Source organism: Schistocerca gregaria, chromosome 3, assembly GCF_023897955.1.
Source record: "Schistocerca gregaria isolate iqSchGreg1 chromosome 3, iqSchGreg1.2, whole genome shotgun sequence".
NCBI lineage: Eukaryota > Metazoa > Arthropoda > Insecta > Orthoptera > Acrididae > Schistocerca > Schistocerca gregaria.
The window spans coordinates 212,924,577-212,943,476 of NC_064922.1; positions in this window are offsets into that span (position 1 = coordinate 212,924,577).

An 18,900-nucleotide genomic window follows, 5' to 3' on the forward strand; every position below is an offset into this window, starting at 1 on the left:
GGTTTCATTCGGCCACATCTGACGACCACAACGGATGATCACCTTATTGTGCACCAATCACGTCGTAACCATTTCCCCATTTGCGCCTGCAGCCGGATTAGATAATTAATGTCCTAGGCATCACAGAACAATAAGTAACATATTAGAAACTTAAACTAAGTTAATGTGATATGTACTACACAAATCCGCTTGAGTTCCTGCGAAAAACAAGCCGGCACCATCAAAGAACAACAGAAAATATATCACAGTAGTCACAGTTTCAATCCACGGTAGATTATAGCCCGGAAGGCATAATAAGATAGTAAAATAAATGAATAAAATCACTAATGTTGGTAAATCTGTTATTATCATTCTCCATCAGCTACTCTTTACTGCTACAGACAATAGGACTAAACGAGACTCCCTAGTCAGTGCACAACAAGCAGCAACATATAAGTCATGAAACATGTGACTATGTGCAGTGGTTGATCACATCTCCAGCGTGATTATGAAACCCAGCTCTGTATTTTCTCTTGTAGCGGGAAAGTAAGGCACATGACAGGACGAGCAGCCTTATGTCTTCACAGTAAACCCTGTAATATCAAACCTCTAACAAATGTTTCTGAATCGCTGCGCGACCGATATCTGGCGCCTCGTATCCTGGAATACTATTTATATTAACGGTATAGGTAAAATAAACGTATTTCGGTATTTTTATTATTTGTTTCAGATAACAGTTCATCTTCATCCATACCATTTGCGATTCTCTGACCAAAGCATCTGTGATCATAGAATGTATTTGTAGACGATTATCCTTCCAGAAGAGATGTATTGCATTACTCCTGCTATTATTTCCTAATTCCAATCTGAAATTAGACTGAATATTTCATAGGAATAAATTTTCTATAGTAACGTGTGGAATAAGTCTAAAGATTGCCATTAGTTTGACCAAAATTTGAGTACCCCTATTCGTCGTCAGGGGCCTTACCGAACTACAACAACAGAAGAGATGGAAAAGAGATGAACGCTACTCAGAACGAAACATTTCAGGAAATTCTCAACAACTTGCAAAGGAGGGTGCTATGTGCTCCCGAAAGAATCCTGCGTACATAACGTATTCACATAATTGATTCCCCTCGATGGGCAGTGAAACCACCATCTTTATTATGGATGTTCAATTACTTTTGTATCTCCCGTACGAATCTCAAACTAGCGAGCATGGGCAACATGGAAAACGACTGGAGATAATTGGCGCTAAGTGGAAATGTGAGTCGTTCGAGAGACATGCCGAGCAATAACTGTAAACAGGGTGTCAGGGTGGCGCAGTGGTTAACGCAAGTGCGTAATATGCAGATCACGGGTTCGAATCCTAGTCCATAACAAATTTTCACTCGCCGCCAATGATTCCGTAAAAGGTCGCGATGCAGCTTACTTCAATAATTCCTTCCATTTCATATCCTACCTCCCCTCTCCACCTTCAGTTTACATAACATCTTTCAATACAGCGCATTAGGCGTGGTGTATGTTAATAAGGACATGCTCGACAGAACAGACGCCATGCATTTATATACACCGCACTCAAACTGAAGTTCTTCTCTTGGGAACTTGTTCACAAATTGTTATTGACGAACAAGCAGAAGGGCGCATAGAGCAACATAAACTGAAGAGAAAATCGTTCATGTCATGGGTGAGTTTCGAACCCATGAACCTTGCCAAAACATCTCTGCCTTGGTCTGCGCAGCCTGCACGGGCTGCAGCCACATAGGGTTTTGGTCAGACTGAAAGTGGTACGTCTGTCACCACCGCCGCTCCTCCATAACTCCACTACTCCATAGAGATGAACGGATTACGTTGAAAGAGGCACCACCAGCAGAATTTCTGACCCAGGCAGGAAGGCACAGAACACACAGCAGTAGGGTTGAAAGCTTGTGCATAAGAGCCGACATCTTCCCTTCCTAAACGCGAAGCAGTCGCTGTGAGGGTCCAACTTCGCCGGTCCAGTGACACAGTTCGCCAGATCCTAGTGAACCTTTACAACACGCATGACGATTCACAATAAAACAGGAACTCAGCGAAGAAAATGTGTTTTACGAGCTGGCACTCGCACAGCTCCATCGGAATGCGGCTTTGGAAAATGTAATTTTAACAAATGACAAGGTGTCATCCACAAGCAACAACGGCTTAAGAGTAGTATTTTTGGCTGCGAGGAAAAAGACAATGCGAAGAATAGACAGTGATGACAAGAAGACGGGACCCGCTATAAGTTTCCAGAATGTTTGATAGGGTGAGTGAGAGTGAGGGAATCCTGTTAGCAGACAGTACATCCAAATTCTGAAGAACGTGATGCTGCCTGCAGTGTGAATGCTATACCGTGATGGAGAATTGGCACTATTGGAAGGCCATTTGTTTGAGTACAAGACCGCATTCGTTGAACAGCAGCTGACCCACATGGAAATTATCGTTATGGAAAGGCTGCCAATAGCTGCTGATGAGAAGCCAGTGGATAATATATGGGTGGAGGTAGAAGGAACAGTTTGAGAACTAGCCAGGAAACCAACCGATTACAGTTGACGCTCTTTGGGACAGCGTTCTTGAAGCCTGGGAGGTAATTGTCTCTTTGCGTCAGTGACGTGTAACGCTTGCTAGATTCCGTGCCAAGATGCATGATTGAAGTCAGAAATAATAGGAGATTCTGGACAGAGTATTATAGCACAGAAATCATTTTATTTTCCTTACTTTTTCTTCTGCTCAATTCTCTGTATGCGTCAGACAGTTGAAGATCACATGTCGCCGGCTGCCGTGGCCGAGCGGATCTAGGGGCTTCAGTCTGGAACTGAGCGACTGCTTCGGTCTCAGGTCATGGATGTGTGTGATGTCCTTAGGTTAGCTAGGTTTAAGTAGTTCTAAGTTCTAGGGGACTGAGGACCTCAGCTGTTAATTCCCATAGTGCTCAGAGCCATTTGAACCATCATTTTTTTCTTTTTTTTTTTTGATCACTTGTCGACGGAAAAATATCGAACACGAGATAAATTATGAGTTACCTTTCCTCTACGTTACCCTTCTAGTTGTTATTGATTTCTTTGAATTCTGTTCTTTGAATATTACACTACCATTAATTGATCTCTACTTACAGGCGTAAAAGGGAATAAATCACAGGGCCTTTCCTACGGATGTTGTTCGTCGTTCCAAATTCACCTTTCTTCTCCTTTCTATTACCTTCCACTGGATACTGCCACAAATACGTATAATATTTCTTCTAATATTTCATTTTTTCTTCCACCTCTCTCTTTCTCTTTCTCTCTCTTTATCACTGTGGTCTCACTTGCATTTTACTCCATCATCCCAAAATTAATAAACAAATCAAGCAGTTTTCATTGAAATAATACCTTTTCCTTTCATGACACCCTCCAGTTGAACCCTTTCTTTCTTCCCTCCTCTATCATTTCTCCCCAAACCTATGACACAGCTTACTTTTAAATCATGTGTTTTATTGCCCATCCGTAGATCTGCGGGTATTATTGCCTTATACATTTCATCTCTCCCCGACGATGATATAAACTGTGATATATGATTCTCTTTTCTGTATGGTACTCTTTTATTGTCTTCTACGCACTTCCGTATTCCATAGTGTGTGTGTGTGTGTGTGTGTGTGTGTGAGAGAGAGAGAGAGAGAGAGAGAGAGAGAGAGAGAGAGAGAGAGAGACAGAGACAGAGACAGAGAGACAAGTGATAACATCGAGAGGGGTGACGGACACAGACATTATCTTGCGCAGCATATGGTTTTCTCCGAATACACGTTTTGGTTCCATAGAAATTGGACAACGTAGGTGTGAAGAGATTCATCAGCAGTATTCTACCTCTGACGGCTTGTTATGATTAAGTGCTGAGGTGCGAGTAGCGATGAGTAGTCGGCAGCTTTGTAGTTCACAGTGTTGACGTGGGAAGTACGAAAAAAGTTGGCTTTGTTAATCCAAGACAGCGTATCACGAAAATAACTAGCGGTTGGTCGCTTCTTAAAAGAACAATGAATTGTTGTACATTGTTTCCGTGAGACCTGATGTGCTTGATTTCCTGTGAATATTGGATGTTTCTGGCTTTGTAGTTTGAATTCTTCTCTAGACAAGTTTTCTTTTTTCATGGTTTTGAGGACATTGCGGTATTTCTAGTTCAGAGTTGAGTGGAGACTGGGATAGCAAATAAGTAGCGGTAGGAGTTGATTTTCGTCATGAGGGTTGTTAGACTAGGACAATAGTACATTATTTTGTTTGACCGGCTTTTGTGTTTTGCTGAAATTTCTGATACATTGCACGGTACTAGATGGGGTTAAGAGAAGAATATATCAGTTTCATGTTTTCTATTTAGAAATGACTTTCTCACGTTTGTCCATGAAGATGTCACCTGGAATTTCACTTTTTTCATGACTATTGGTTGTTCTGGTATTGCACTCGTTATCTATCCAATTTTTACAGGTAAAAGAGGCATGTTCAACATTAGCATCTGCAGAAGGAAATGTGCTGGAGCGCTGTCTTTGTGGAGTAATTAAAACTACATTACTGTACAAGGCTTAGGACTGTTTTGGGATATGATGAATGCTCCAACAGATCACGAGAGCGACCGTATTTCAGAAACGTCACATAAAGCAGTTGCCTGTTGTAGCAATTGCTCCTCTATGAGTCTCATATTGATATATTGATGGCGTAAAGATGTCTTTAGTAAGAAACCATCATGCAAAAAATTAAAAAAACGAACTGCACTGGGTCCAAGGCACTAAATGCAGCTGTACCCAACGATCTTCTAGGCGAATCTCTCTGTGGTGTTTTTGTTTCTCTTCCTGTCGTGCGCATATTAAAAATGAGTAGCTTATTTACTTAAAAATTTTCACTATTATTGAAAAGTAGCTACAATGGTTTATTATAATTATGACGGACAAGCTGCTTTTCGTTGTCGTGATTATCATAGACGGAATGCCAGTATTACTTTAGGACGACTGTCCTGTCCGTATTTTGGGTTTGTTTTACATTTCTTACTTTGGTTTATTTATGGCTCTGCAGCGCCCTTCTCCATAATGGCACATTGTTTAATTGCACAGTAGTCTTTTATGATGTGAGACTGAACTGCAGTTGTAGTTTACGGAATCTCTCTGTGGATATCCAACTTTTGCAGTTAGTGCTCTGTTGCCGACTTCGCATTTGTATTCCACTGTTTTGGGGGGTAGTGCCAATGACAAGTTTTTCCAGGAAAGCCCTTTTTTGACCAGATGTTGTTTAGGTAAGCATAATGCTTACACTAAACCACTATAGACACTCCAAAAAGTGAATCATCACTGGTGAATGTTCTTTTCAATTTGGAGTGCACTCAGGAAAATAAAACAATAACCTGTGTAAGTAGGACCCCTAGTAGTCGGCGACTTTATTTGACGCCTCTGCTGGCTGCAATCACCTCTTTCTACGACAACCACGGGCGAAGTCCTTATTGTGTGGTTCCCACGGCGATAGTGCTTTTAGTGCACGCCGTCCACAGGCGAAGTGTCCTCACTCTGCGTTTGCTCTGTAAAATTTCTACATTACTTCAGTTGGAGCTTTAGAAAAAATGTAATAGAACACCAATGAGAACGTTGTTCCGCATCTCTATGCCAACAGCAGTCGTTCTAGTATCAGAATGCACCACTCCATTCAAATTTCAAGCACTGCTTTAAATATGGCGCAGCGCGTACGGAAACACAGGTCGTCCCATCTGTATTTTGTCAGAGGTACGCTGGCGAGAGCCGACGCCACCCTACAACTTCGTCTAGGCGACCGTTCCCATGGTAGATGCCACAGAGTTGGTTCAAATGGCTCTAAGGACTATGGGACTTAACATTTGAGGGCATCAGTCCCCTAGAACTTAGAACTTCTTAAACCAAACTAAGTACATGACACACGTCCATGCCCGAGGCCGTACTCGAACCTGAGACTGTAGGAGCAGCGCGTTTCCGGACTGAAGCGGCTAGAACCGCTCGGACATAGCGGCCGGCGCCCCAGACTTCCCCACACCAACTTAACCTGCAGTCACTTCCTCTTTAATAGGGTTTCTTCTCTTGAGCAGTATCTCAATAAGGGGACGGGACGTGGTGTTACCAATTCACTTTACGAATATGTTCGGCCCAAAACATTTCGGTGGCGACGGGCTGGTGGCGTCTCAGGCTCCGTTTGACAAAATCCGCGCAACACAATCTAATATTTTTGCATTGTATTAGCCACCCGAAAGGCGCCATGCCAATGCAAATCTCATACTGCGCCTGCTCGCTCCCATCCGTCCAGCGAGTCTCGTTGTGCTTTTAGAATGCGCCGCCGACGGCCTTCCACTACCTGGCTGCAGGAGAGCCGTCACCTCCACTAGCGGCCGTAAAGGCTTTACTATCCCTGGTGAGGCAAAATACCTCTTTTCATCCCACGACATGTTCGATAGAACAGACGCCATATCCATATTAGTATATAATTCTGGCAATACTGGCCATGACCTTCTTCTTCTTCCACGAGTAATGAATGGGTTGGGTAGGGATGCTACGAATGTAGTGTGTGAACATGCAAGGTGAGAATGTGTGTCTCGTGGGAGGCGTGCGCGAGATAGGACCTGCCGTTGCACTGTCCTCTGCGCCCTCAGTGGCTCAAAAAATGATTCAAATGGCTCTGAGCATTACGGGACGTTGCGATGTTGGACAAGTGGAAATGCTGCAGTTTTACACAAAATCTTCTGCTGCAGTTGTTGCGACCTGAGGGCTCCCCACACAAAGTAATCCCTCACTGACAGGTTAGATGGCCTGTCTGGTCAGCTAGAGGCTCGACGAGACTGTTCTCAGCTCTTACCTCTTTGAAGGTTACGTAAATGTGCTCTAAGTTTCGTTGCTTTATCCTGTTAGGAGTAATTGACTGTCTTTTCCTCCTCTGTCACAAATTCACGTCCAATCGTATCCACTCGCCCGGGCCACTTTTATTTTCCCCACCCTGTACCATGCCAATTACACTTTAATGTTCTTGTCCACGGTTTAAGTGGTTCATTTTCTTCGTGACAGCACTATACTGGCAATATATTTCTGTTGCCTTTGGTTACCTCAGGCATGATGTTCACTCAGAACGTGCGCGCTGTTCTCTTCATCCACTTGACACTCGTCGTGTACACCGGACTGTAGCGCATCTCCGCTGCTTGCCCTGCTCGGCCGTGACGCAGTATTTGCTCTTTCGTTATATTCTCAACCCATGGCGTATACTTTTCAACAGATTCTGCCCTGTCGACTTGATTATCCGCACTGTGAACTCGTTCCCTCTTACTTTTCCCCCATTCATCCGGCTTCAAAGGAAATAAATGTGCCTGTACCATATCTGCCACAATACTGAAACGCAACTATGAACAACTTCTCGTGTGTTCCCTGTAGTATCTAAGACAACTTTACCATATGGAGCTCCACTTTCTATGAGGAAAATATCCCTTTGCATCTGGACCAGGCTCTCAAGCCTCAACACAAGACTCATTTCACGCAATGGCGCGGATGATACTGCACTTAAATGCCATCCCCACAATTAATCACTTCGGCAGAGCCCACTATCATTTCTGCTGCCTCAGACTCCACAATTCCGCTTGATATCGGAACTGGTACTTATAAATTACTCTCTGTAACGTCAATAACGTCATCATTGTGTGCCTTGCTTAAATTCTCAGAAACTACTGTTTCGACACCATGTGCAACTAATTTAATCTCCCTCTACAAAGTATCCCCGCGCATCGAAGACGTCCTTCTCTAATCTTCACAGGAGCATCAGGTTCAACTGCAGTTTTGATAGTTGCCGTCCTGTAGACAGGTAAAAACTACCCACAAGCTTACTCCTCTCTTTTTCTGTTTTCTCCTTCTCCCTCCTCTCTGCTTCCCCTTTTTCCCATCTTTTAATTCTGCACTTAATCAATATATTTCTGACATCCCTGTGCACATTTCCAATCAACCAGTCACTGTGCTCTCTCTTCAGCCTCCCCCTATACACTGAGATCTTGTAATAAGCTGTTCCCTTTACCTCAGCCTGGATCACTTCCTATCTGATACACACTTTTGCATTGGCTGCTCGTACCTTAGCTCCTTCGTCTCTTAAAATTATCAATACATCCAATATGGCGGCCCTTTGCGGTATTGGAAACCCTGCTCTTTGTGGCACTGACCATGATATGATTACCTCTTACCAACTACACTGACGTAAAAGAAAATCACTTCAGCTTGCCACTATCCTAGCAACTCTAGTAGCATTACACGCTTAAATAGCGAGATGTATTTCTTCCCCTGCACAAAAAATCAAATCACCTCCTGGAAAACGGAATTGACTTGCCATGACAGTAAAAAGAAACATTACCCACTCCACCATGTGTCGACGGAACTGCCTAGCAGATTTCATGTCATCTTCTTCATACACAGATAGCAGTTATGGGCTTTCTAGCTCCATCTGCCGCTATCAAATGGCGTGTATTGAGGTTCAAAGCCCCCCCTGCTGACACCTGCCTGTGAAGTTAGCACGGCACTCAGTAGGGTGAACGGCGGCCGTGGCAGGCTATAGGGCCCACAGGTGCACTGCTGACAGAGAGGAGTGTTTCATTTAACTTTGAATATACATTCTGTTGATCGTGGCCGGTGTCAGCTCGCGGGTGCCTGCTTCCACCCTGGTGGAGTTTGATTGGTTGATTTTTTTTTCTTTTTGTGGGGGGCGGGGGGTGGGGGATGGGAGAGCCGGCTCCAGACAGCGAGGTCATCGGTCCAGTCGGACTAGGGAAAGGTAGGTTAGCAATTCTGACGTGGTTTCTCAAAGAAACCATCCCGGAATTTGTCTAAAGTGATTTAGGAAAATCACTGAAAACCTATTACAGGATGGCTGGAAGCAGTATGAACCGTCGTCCTCCAGAATGCGAGTCCAGTGTGTTAACCACTAGCCACATTGCTCTGTGCTCATGGAAAGATGGACACATAGGCTCCCTGCAAAGCTGACGTTAGCCTTGGCGACGAATGGAAGTCAGAATTTAGTTGCATTCTCCCAATACAGCTACGTCGTCATTTTTCTACGGAATGGCCTCATTCAACGACTGAGGGCCCCCTCGCATTCGCTGCACGGGTGGATGGAGACTACAACGCACAGGAAGTGACCCCCTGGCGCCAGCAGGAGTCTGGCGATGGCAGGCTTGAACAGCAGGTCAGCGGCGCTGCAGCACCAAGTCCGACAAGGAGACTGCGTGCAGGAGGCCGCTCGCCCTACAGCGTCTCGAACCCACGGCTGCAGCTGGTGGTGCCCAGATCTCTCACCTCCTAGTGTCGATATGGCGCTGTGGTGGTGCTGAGCTCCAAATGAACCCGCCTCAAAATTCGCACATTATTCAGCACCCAGTGACGTAGCTGAAATCTTGTTTCGCAGGATAGAGGGGATCAGGTTACGGTTGTGGAGGGGGCCATTATCAGTTACTATTAGTTGTACAAACTAGACAAACTTTTATTTTCTTAAGAAACACTTAATTACACATTATCTTAAAAGGATCAAATTAAAAAAATGCGGCTGAAGGCATAGTTAAGAAAAATTGCAAAACCTCCTGTACTGAAGGCCCATAACCACACCAAAAGCAGGAACAGCTGAAGGCCTGAACGCAAGTTACAAAAATTACTTTAAAGAGTACATGCATCTGAAGGCCTTAATTAAAACATTTTATGTAAATACTTCGCTCAAGGACACAAAGACATTGAACAACTCAGGGTTTAGGGCCTGGATAACAAGAATTTAGGATAGTGAATTTTAAAAAAAAAAGTTTCAGACAAATCAATTTTCAAAATTTTCATCTAAGACGGCTGAAGGCCTTACCGTAAAAATATTTCACGTAAAACCTGGCTGAAGGCCACACACAATGGATATTGAACAACTCAGGGCTTAAGGCCTGGATAACTAGAATTTCAGATAGAAGAAACTTTCAAAATTTAATTTTTAAGCAAATCAATCTTCAAATTTTACTTTAAGTCGACTGAAAGCCTTATTTTAAAATTAAAACAAACTAAATTGAGAGACGGCTGCAGGCTTCGCACAGTACATCAGACATACTTGAGGAGGTAGCTCTAACATAAGGTGAGGTGAGACAGATAGCCTAGAGTAAAGTTAAATAATCGGATGGCAACCCGACCCAGGGACCGCTGAAGGACCGACCAACAAACTAATCGATTCCTTTCCGCCCAACCAACGGTACGACAACGGAAAATATCAGCCAAGGAGGAAGATACCAGCCGCACTACGTCTTCTAACATCTAAAATCATTCAAGGCAGAATCACCTCTCTTAAGAAAAACAGATTATGAACAAACAACTAAAAGACTGCCGAACAGCATCAACACGGTGAAGAAAACACACTGCCGGAAAACTCCGCCAACCAGGGCAGGTAACTGGGGCGTTAACGGCCACAATGTAGAAAATACCGCTGGTGCACTTCACTGATAAGAAACAACGAATTTAATTTTTAAAGGCCATGCAGGAAGACGGCTGCAAAATTTTGCTGACTCCAACACACCATACATTGCTGCTAGCCGGAACAGCCCAGGTAGCAACAACCGACAATGAATGAAGAGATGTAATAGCAGTTGAGGTTTCATAACAGGTTAACTGATTACTCAACTTCAGTGACCAGGTTCGGTGGGCAACGAACTTTGTAGCTCTTTCAGCTAGCGCCTCACAATCTGATCGTGCATGCATGCTGCGAGGGAAGACTTCCTCGCTGCTCTGTCCCAATTGACCTACTGCCACACACACCACCACACGGAAATATAGCAGTCCCACCAAAGGTGGTACAGCAGTACTAGTATCGGTAAGAGCTGATGCTGCCACTGACGGAGACGACTCATCAACTCGTTATGGAAGTAACAGGCCACTCAATTGCGACAGAATGCCAAAGAACAAACGGCATCCATGCGAGCTGGCCACAGCTCAGTAACTCTCAAGAAGGTTCCTGTCCTTTTGTGTTGACGACATCAACCCTGTCGGGCTATTACTACTGTGAGGTGCAGGTTTCTGATGAGACCTGCTAACCTGAAGTGCAACATTTATATATATGTGGTATTGTGACTCACAGGTGGTCAAACTGCGCTTAGTGGTCCATAGCTGATGCAGCAATACTTCACAGCGGCTTCCATACAACTTCTCACTATTCTCACTAACAACTGGGTAGCGATAATAGAACAGCATTAGAGTGACCTGAGACTGAAATTTGAAAAGTTCGACAGGACTGCCTTACATTCAGTCACACAATTTATGAAATCTCGTTGCTTTCCTTGTCATAACGACGAAAGACTGTCGCTCCAATACTCGGGCAATGAGTGTGAAACAACACGAAAATATCGCATTCTCGGTCTGGTCAAGTTTCTGGTGATAGAAATTTATTGCAGCTTTCCTTCGTAGTGCAATGGCACTATAGTAAAGTCAACGAAGGGAAAGTAGGGGAAATAATTCGTCAATTTTGTAATTTTCTTACAGTGGTAGAGCGAAGGGCATTGAGAAACATAGTAAAAGTACTGATTGTTGGGTGTGAGAGTAGGAGGGGGGGGCAGTTAAAGCTAACTTTTTTACATGTTTCTCGAATAGCTCGAAAAGCATAATTTCTAGAGAAAATGGTTCTCAGTACAGCATTAGATTAAGCTACATTTACTACAGGAATGTCCCACGCCTTTTTCTCTAGGACTGACAGTTTCCTTGTTGCATAGGATTGAAAAATTGCAGATTATTAGAAATAGTGCTTCATAGTATAAAATTAATGTTTGTTCCTGAATGAAATTCAAGATTTCTGTGTGACCTCATTAGCGCGTGACTGCGTGTGAGATTGCTCTGTTTTCATATATTTTTAGGTGCAGATACATATTTTAACGGTTTATGTGATAATATATACTATATAAGTGACTTATTACTGGTTTCTTCATTCAGCTCCGCCTTTCTTGTGTTGTGACTTGATATTTGTGAGTGTTTCGTATCGACCAACTTAACCTCTTACCTGTGATTACATTCCTCGCTGACCAGTTGCAGCTGTAGCGGCGCATCGAAAGCTAAGTGATAATTAATTGTTTGTGTATAGTGGTTTATTTAGGAACATTAGTAGTCTTCAACCGGTGTTCTTGGTGTTTTATGGTGAAATAATTTTAGAAGAAATTTTTGGGAACTGTTTTCAGTTTCGTTACTATGTCATTATACGTTTGATTTCCTTTCTGTGTTAGTCTTTCGTTATATTCTCATTTGCTGTTGATTAATACTGTTAATAATAGTGTTATTTCCCTTGTAGAGTAAGCCTGTGATTATTGTAGTCAGTTTTTTAACATCTTCTAATTGTACTAGCGGAACTTAGATAAAGTAGTTTTCTTGTTTCAATAAACTGTAAAATTTTACCATGAGTGAAAAGTGAGGGCTTTGTCGTAGGTTCGTGAGTAGTGGATTAAGGTGTGAGACTTGTTCGAAGTATTTAGACTGGGAGGAATGCAGTGGGGAAGCCAGTGGACATTCTGGTGAGATCCTCTTCTGGAACTGCAGGTTATGTAGCAAGAGTAAGTTGATAGAGGAGCAGGAGCGTAAGATCTGTGCCCTTCAGATGCAGGGAAATATGCACAGGAGGAGCTAGATAGGATGAGGAGGGAGAAGGGTGTTGGGGAATGGAAGCTGGCTGTTGGCAAGAGATCTGCTAGGTGAAAGAGTTTTTCAGATAGATTTACTATGGGTTTTGCAATAGATATGACCAACTGTCAGAGTCTAGTGGAGAGGAATCTCTAGTATCTATAGATGTAGGAAGTGTGCAGCAGACCTCAGCAGTTACTGTGGCTAGGACAGTTGCAAAGTCTAAGAGAAAGAAGAAGGTTCTGCTGTTAGGTAGTTCTCATGGTACGGGTGTAGGCCAGCAGTTGCAGTAAGTGTTGGGGAGTGAGTGCCAGGTCACCAGCATTGTGAAGCCTAATGCAGGATTGGCTCAGGTGACTTTTAACATAGGGGGTTATGTAGGGACTTTCCTAAAGAGGATGAGGTAGTGATTGTGGTTGGGGCTGGTAATAGTATTGATAGGGATGGGGAGTATGACATAGATGGTGACCTGGAAAAGATAGCCACTCAGGCTGGCAACACGAATGTGCATTTCGTGGAAACGTTTCAGCGTCACGATCGGCCTCATCTTAATACAGCCGTCAAGCGTAATAACATGAAACTTGGGTGTGCGCTGATGACAGAAGGCATGAGTCACATTTCAGTGGTGTTGGTGGAGTCTATCAGCAGGACGGTTTCACTAGACATGGCCTGCACGTCAACAGGTATGGAAAGGGGAGGTTGGCAAAGCTTATAGGTGACACCATAGATGGGGGTGGTGGGATCAGTCATGGGAAAATTCCTGTACTAGTGGATGTTAGAGCTGCACTTTTTCAGATTGAAGTCAGCTGATAGGTATTCCTGTTTAACGGAAGTATCTCTAACAAAGAAACCAATTTCAGCAAAGCTTAGGTATCGGAGTAATGAGGGAATTAGTATATTTCATCAAAATATACAAGGTATTAGAGATAAAGTTAGTGGACTGCTTATAGATGTTGACTCTGAAATTATTGGTATGCCTGAGCACTTCTTAAATAAGGAGATAATGCAGAGGCTTCCTTTACAAGGATACAGATTGGCTGGCAGCTTTTCTAGGAGCTCTATGAGGTGTGGGGGTGTAGCCAAGTATGTGAAAAACGGTATCCCATTTGAGGCAATTGATGTTTCAAAGTACTACACTGAAAAGGTGTTTGAATGTTGTGCAGGCGCGATTGAATTTAATGGATTTAAACTTCTAACTGTTGTTATTTATAGATCCCCAGACTCCGATTTCACAACATTTTTGTTAAATCTAGTGGAGGTTATTGTTTCACTTTATAGGAAATACAGAATGTTAATTATATGTGGTGATTTCAATATTAATAAGGTAAGTGACTGTGCGAGGAAAAGAATGCTGGTAGACCTCCTTAAGTAATATAATCTTATTCAAACCGTACTCTTTCTAACGAGAGTGCAAGGGAACAGTTGTACAACCATAGACAACATTTTTGTTCATTCCTCATTACTAGAAGGGCATTCTGTTAGTAAAAAAGTGAATGGCCTTTCAGATAATCATGCGCAAATTTTAACCCTGAAAGATTTTAGTGCTACAACACATGTAAAATATTGTTATCAACTTTTTAGGAAAGCTGATCCAGTTGCTGTAGGGACCTTTGTAAACCTTATAAGGGAAGAAGTGTGGCAAGATGTTTATAGAGCTGATACAGTAGACGATAAATATAATGCTTTCCTCAAGACTTTTCTCGTGCTCTTTGAAAGTTGCTTTCCGTTAGAACGTTCAAAACACGGTACTACCACAAATAGGCAGCCTGGGTGGCTGACTAGAGGGATAAGAAAAGATTATAAAAAGGGAGACAGGGATAGCGTTGATAATTATAGACCTATTTATATGCCATCGGTGTTTACTAAAGTTGTCGTGTAGGTTGTATATACAAGGTAACTGGAGTATTTGAATTAACATAATTTGCTGTCAAATGTACAGTTTGTTTTTAGAAATGGTTTAACAACTGAAGATGTTATATTCTCTTTTCTGTGTGAGGTTTTGTTCGGATTAAATAAAAGGTTGCCAACGCTAGGTGTTTTCTTTGATTTAACAAAGGCTTTTCACTGTGTTGACCGCAAGATATTATGGCAGAAGTTGGACCATTATTGAGTAAGGGGAGTAGCTTACAATTGGTTCGCCTCTTACTTAAGAACAGAAAGCAGAAGCTAATTCTGCGCAGTATTGAGAGTGGTAGTGATGTTCAGTCGTAATGGGGCACTGTTAAGTGGGGCGTTCCCCAAGGGTCGGTGCTGGGGCCACTGCTGCTTCTTATTTATATAAATGATATGCCTTCTAGTATTACAGGAGATTCAAAAATATTTCTGTTTGCTGATGATACCAGTTTGGTAGTGAAGGATCTTGTGTGTAATATTGAAACATTGTCAAATAATGTAGTTTATGAAATACGTTTGTGTTTTGTGGAAAATAATTTGTTGCTAAATAACAGTAAGACTCAGTTTTTACAGTTTCTGACTCACAACTCAACAAGAACTGATATTTTGATCAGCAGAAATTGGATATTATAAGCGTGACGGAACAGTTCAAGTTCCTAGGGGTTCGGATAGATAGTAAGCTGTTGTGGAAAGCCCATGTTCAAAATCTTGTTCAGAAACTAAATGCTGCTTTATTTACCATTAGAACGGTATCTGAAATAAGTGACAGTTCAACACGAAAAGTAGTCTACTTCGCATATTTTCATACGCTTATGTCATATGGTATTGTTTCGTGGGTAATTCTTCTGATTCAAAAAGTGTATTTGTGGCTCAAAAAGGGGCTGTTCGAGCTATATATGGTATAAGTTCGAGAACCTCTTGTCGACCCCTATTCAATAATCTGGGAATTCTGACACTGCCCTCACAGTATATATTTTCTTTAATGTTGTTTATTGTTAGCAATATTAGCTTACTCCCAAGAGTTAGCAGCTTTCACTCAGTTAATATTAGGCAGAAATCAAATTTGCATGTGGAATGCACTTCCTTGATTCTTGTGCAGAAAGGAGTTCACTATTCTGCTGCATCAATTTTCAATAAGCTACCACAAGAACTCAAAAATCTTAGTAGTAGCCCAAACGCTTTTTGGTCTAAACTTAAGAGTTTCCTCATGGCTCACTCCTTCTATTCTGTCGAGGAGCTCCTGGAAGAGCTGAAAAATTAAGCAAATTCCAGTGTTACATTGTTGATTTTCTTTCTTTAAACTTGCGAATCGTCGCATGAATACGTTTCTCGTATTTCATTTTATCTGTTCGTACTGTCGTGCTATAATTTCATGTATTGAATCGTTCCATGACCGTGGAGACTTCTCCTTAATTTGGTCCCACAGAACAATCAATAAATAAAAAATTAAATAAATAAAATAAGTTTAAAAGAAATACAAATGTGTGTATCTCTTACAAGTACAGTAGAACCACATTAGTTGATAAACTTTGTCCTGGGTCGTATGACGAGCTACATGGTGGAGGTCAGGATAAAGCTGTGAGCAAAGTTAATTGCATGATTGTGGCTACTCACTTATCTCTTAGGTCTGCAAACTGAAGAGCGGGCTGACGCATACCCACTCACCCTGCACCAAAATGGTTCAAATGGCTCTGAGCACTATGGGACTCAACATCTTAGGTCATAAGTCCCCTAGAACGTAGAACTACTTAAACCTAACTAACCTAAGGACATCACACAGACCCAAGCCCGAGGCAGGATTCGAACCTGCGACCGTAGCAGTCCCGCGGTTCCGGACTGCAGCGCCAGAATTGCACGACCACCGCGGCCGGCCACCCTGCACCATTCATCACGAGAGGTAACTACAGTTTGTTTCACAAAGCTATACCTACCCTACTGCAGCACACCTCTTGAATTGCTGGTGACGCATGGTGTAAACACACCCTTGAGAGTTTACTTTTCACAAAGTGAGTTTACACTGCATGGAGAAAAGATGTGTGATGCTACTAATACCAATTCGAGGAACGCACATGAGCGCATTCTGTGTAGATCTCAGCACTGTGCTCTGTCATGCTGGAGGGGAAACTGTTTCTCAGTCATCCTGTATATTAGTTGTAGCGTTCTTCCAGGAAAGACAACGTTTCATACAACGAGCACTGTTCACATTTTATTTTAGACAGACTACACTTCTCGAGCGTTTCTCTTCCAGTCCTCTTTAAGCTCACTGAATTCGTGTTTATACATGGTGGTCGGAAAATCCGGTTACAGACTTGTAGGGCTTGTAGAGGGGAGTAAGTACATCGTATTTTGACCCATCCTACAGCTCCAGTTCTGCCAGGGCCTCATTCGCAGAAGAGCTTCTGTGAAGTTTGGAAGGTAGAGAATGCGTACTGGCAGAATTGAGGCTGTTAGGGCGGCTCGCGAGACGTGCTTGGGTAGCTCAGTTGGTAGAGAACTTGCCCGCGAAAAGCAAAGGTCACGATATCGAATCTCGGTCCAGCACACATTTTTAATATGTCAGGAAGTTAAGAACTATTTTCAGTTTAATAATGAATTCTATTTACAAAGTGAAGGATTAACAACGGCACGAAGATTTAAGACAACCAACACACATTTGACACGTACAGAAAACTGACAACAGATATAACTGTACATGAGACATCACATCACCCCAGTTCTCAAAAGCGGGCAGCATCACATGCAAACAAACACACAAATTACAAGAAATGGATCAACACAAAGTGTGAAAGCAACAGAAAATAAATTATGGTACACAATGGCATACAACCAAAAATACTCATACCACCAAACCAACAACTCAGTTTAGTAATATTTCCCATAAGAAGCAAGAAAATCTGATCTATACCAGAAATCAGGAATATAACAACCGAACCTCCCCCCATGAACCATGTACCTTGCCGTTGGTGGGGAGGCTTGCATGTCTCAGCGATACAGATAGCCGTACCGTAGGTGCAACCACAACGGAGGGGTATCTGTTGAGAGGCCAAACAAACGTGTGGTTCCAGAAGAGGGGCAGCAGCCGTTTCAGTAGTTGCAAGGGAAACAGTCTGGATGATTGACTGACCTGGCCTTGTAACAATAACCAAAACGGCCTTGCTTATCTGGTACTGCGAACGGCTGAAAACAGGGGGAAACTACGACGAAATTTTTCCCGAGGTCATGCAGCTTTACAGTATGATTAAATGATGATAGCGTCCTCTTGGGTAAAATATTCCGGAAGTAAAATAGTCCCCCATTCGGATCTCCGGGAGGGGACTACTCAAGAGGATGTCGTTATCAGGAAAAAGAAAACTGGCGTTCTACGGATCGGAGCGTGGAATGTCAGATCACTCAATCGGGCAGGTAGGTTAGAAACTTTAAAAAAGGAAATGGATAGGTTAAAGTTAGATATAGTGGGAATTGGTGAAGTTCGGTGGAAGGAGGAACAAGATTTCTGGTCAGGTGACTATAGGGTTATAAACACAAAATCAAATAGGTGTAATGCAGGAGTAGGTTTAATAATGAATAGGAAAATAGGAATGCGGGTAAGCTACTACAAAGAGCAAAGTGAACGCATTATTGTGGCCAAGACAGATACGAAGCCCACACCTACTGCAGTAATACAAGTTTATATGCCAATTAGCTCTGCAAATGACGAAGAAATTGAAGAAATGTATGATGAAATAAAAGAAATTATTCAGATAGTGAAGGGTGACGAAAATTTAATAGTCATGGATGACTGGAATTCGGTTGTAGGAAAAGGGAGAGAAGGAAACGTAGTAGGTGAATATGGATTGGCGCTAAGAAATGATAGAGAAGCCGCCTAGTAGAATTTTGCACAGAGCACAAGTTAATCATTGCTAACACTTGGTATAAGAATCATGAAAGAAGGTTGTATACATGGAAGGACCCTGGAGATACTAAAAGGTATCAGATAGATTATATAATGGTAAGACAGACATTTAGGAACCAGGTTTTAAATTGTAAGACATTTCCAGGGGCAGATGTGGACTCTGACCACAATCTATTGGTTATGACCTGTAGATTAAAACTGAAGAAACTGCAAAAAGGTGGGAACTTAAGGAGATGGGACCTGGATAAACTGAAAGAACCAGAGGTTGTACAGAGTTTCAGGGAGAGCATAAGGGAACAATTGACAGGAATGGGGGAAAGAAATACAGTAGAAGAAGAATGGGTAGCTTTGAGGGATGTAGTAGTGAAGGCAGAAGAGGATCAAGTAGGTAAAAAGACGAAGGCTATTAGAAATCCTTGGGTAACAGAAGAAATATTAAATTTAATTGATGTAAGGAGAAAATATAAAAATGCAGTAAATGAAGCAAGAATACAAACGTCTCAAA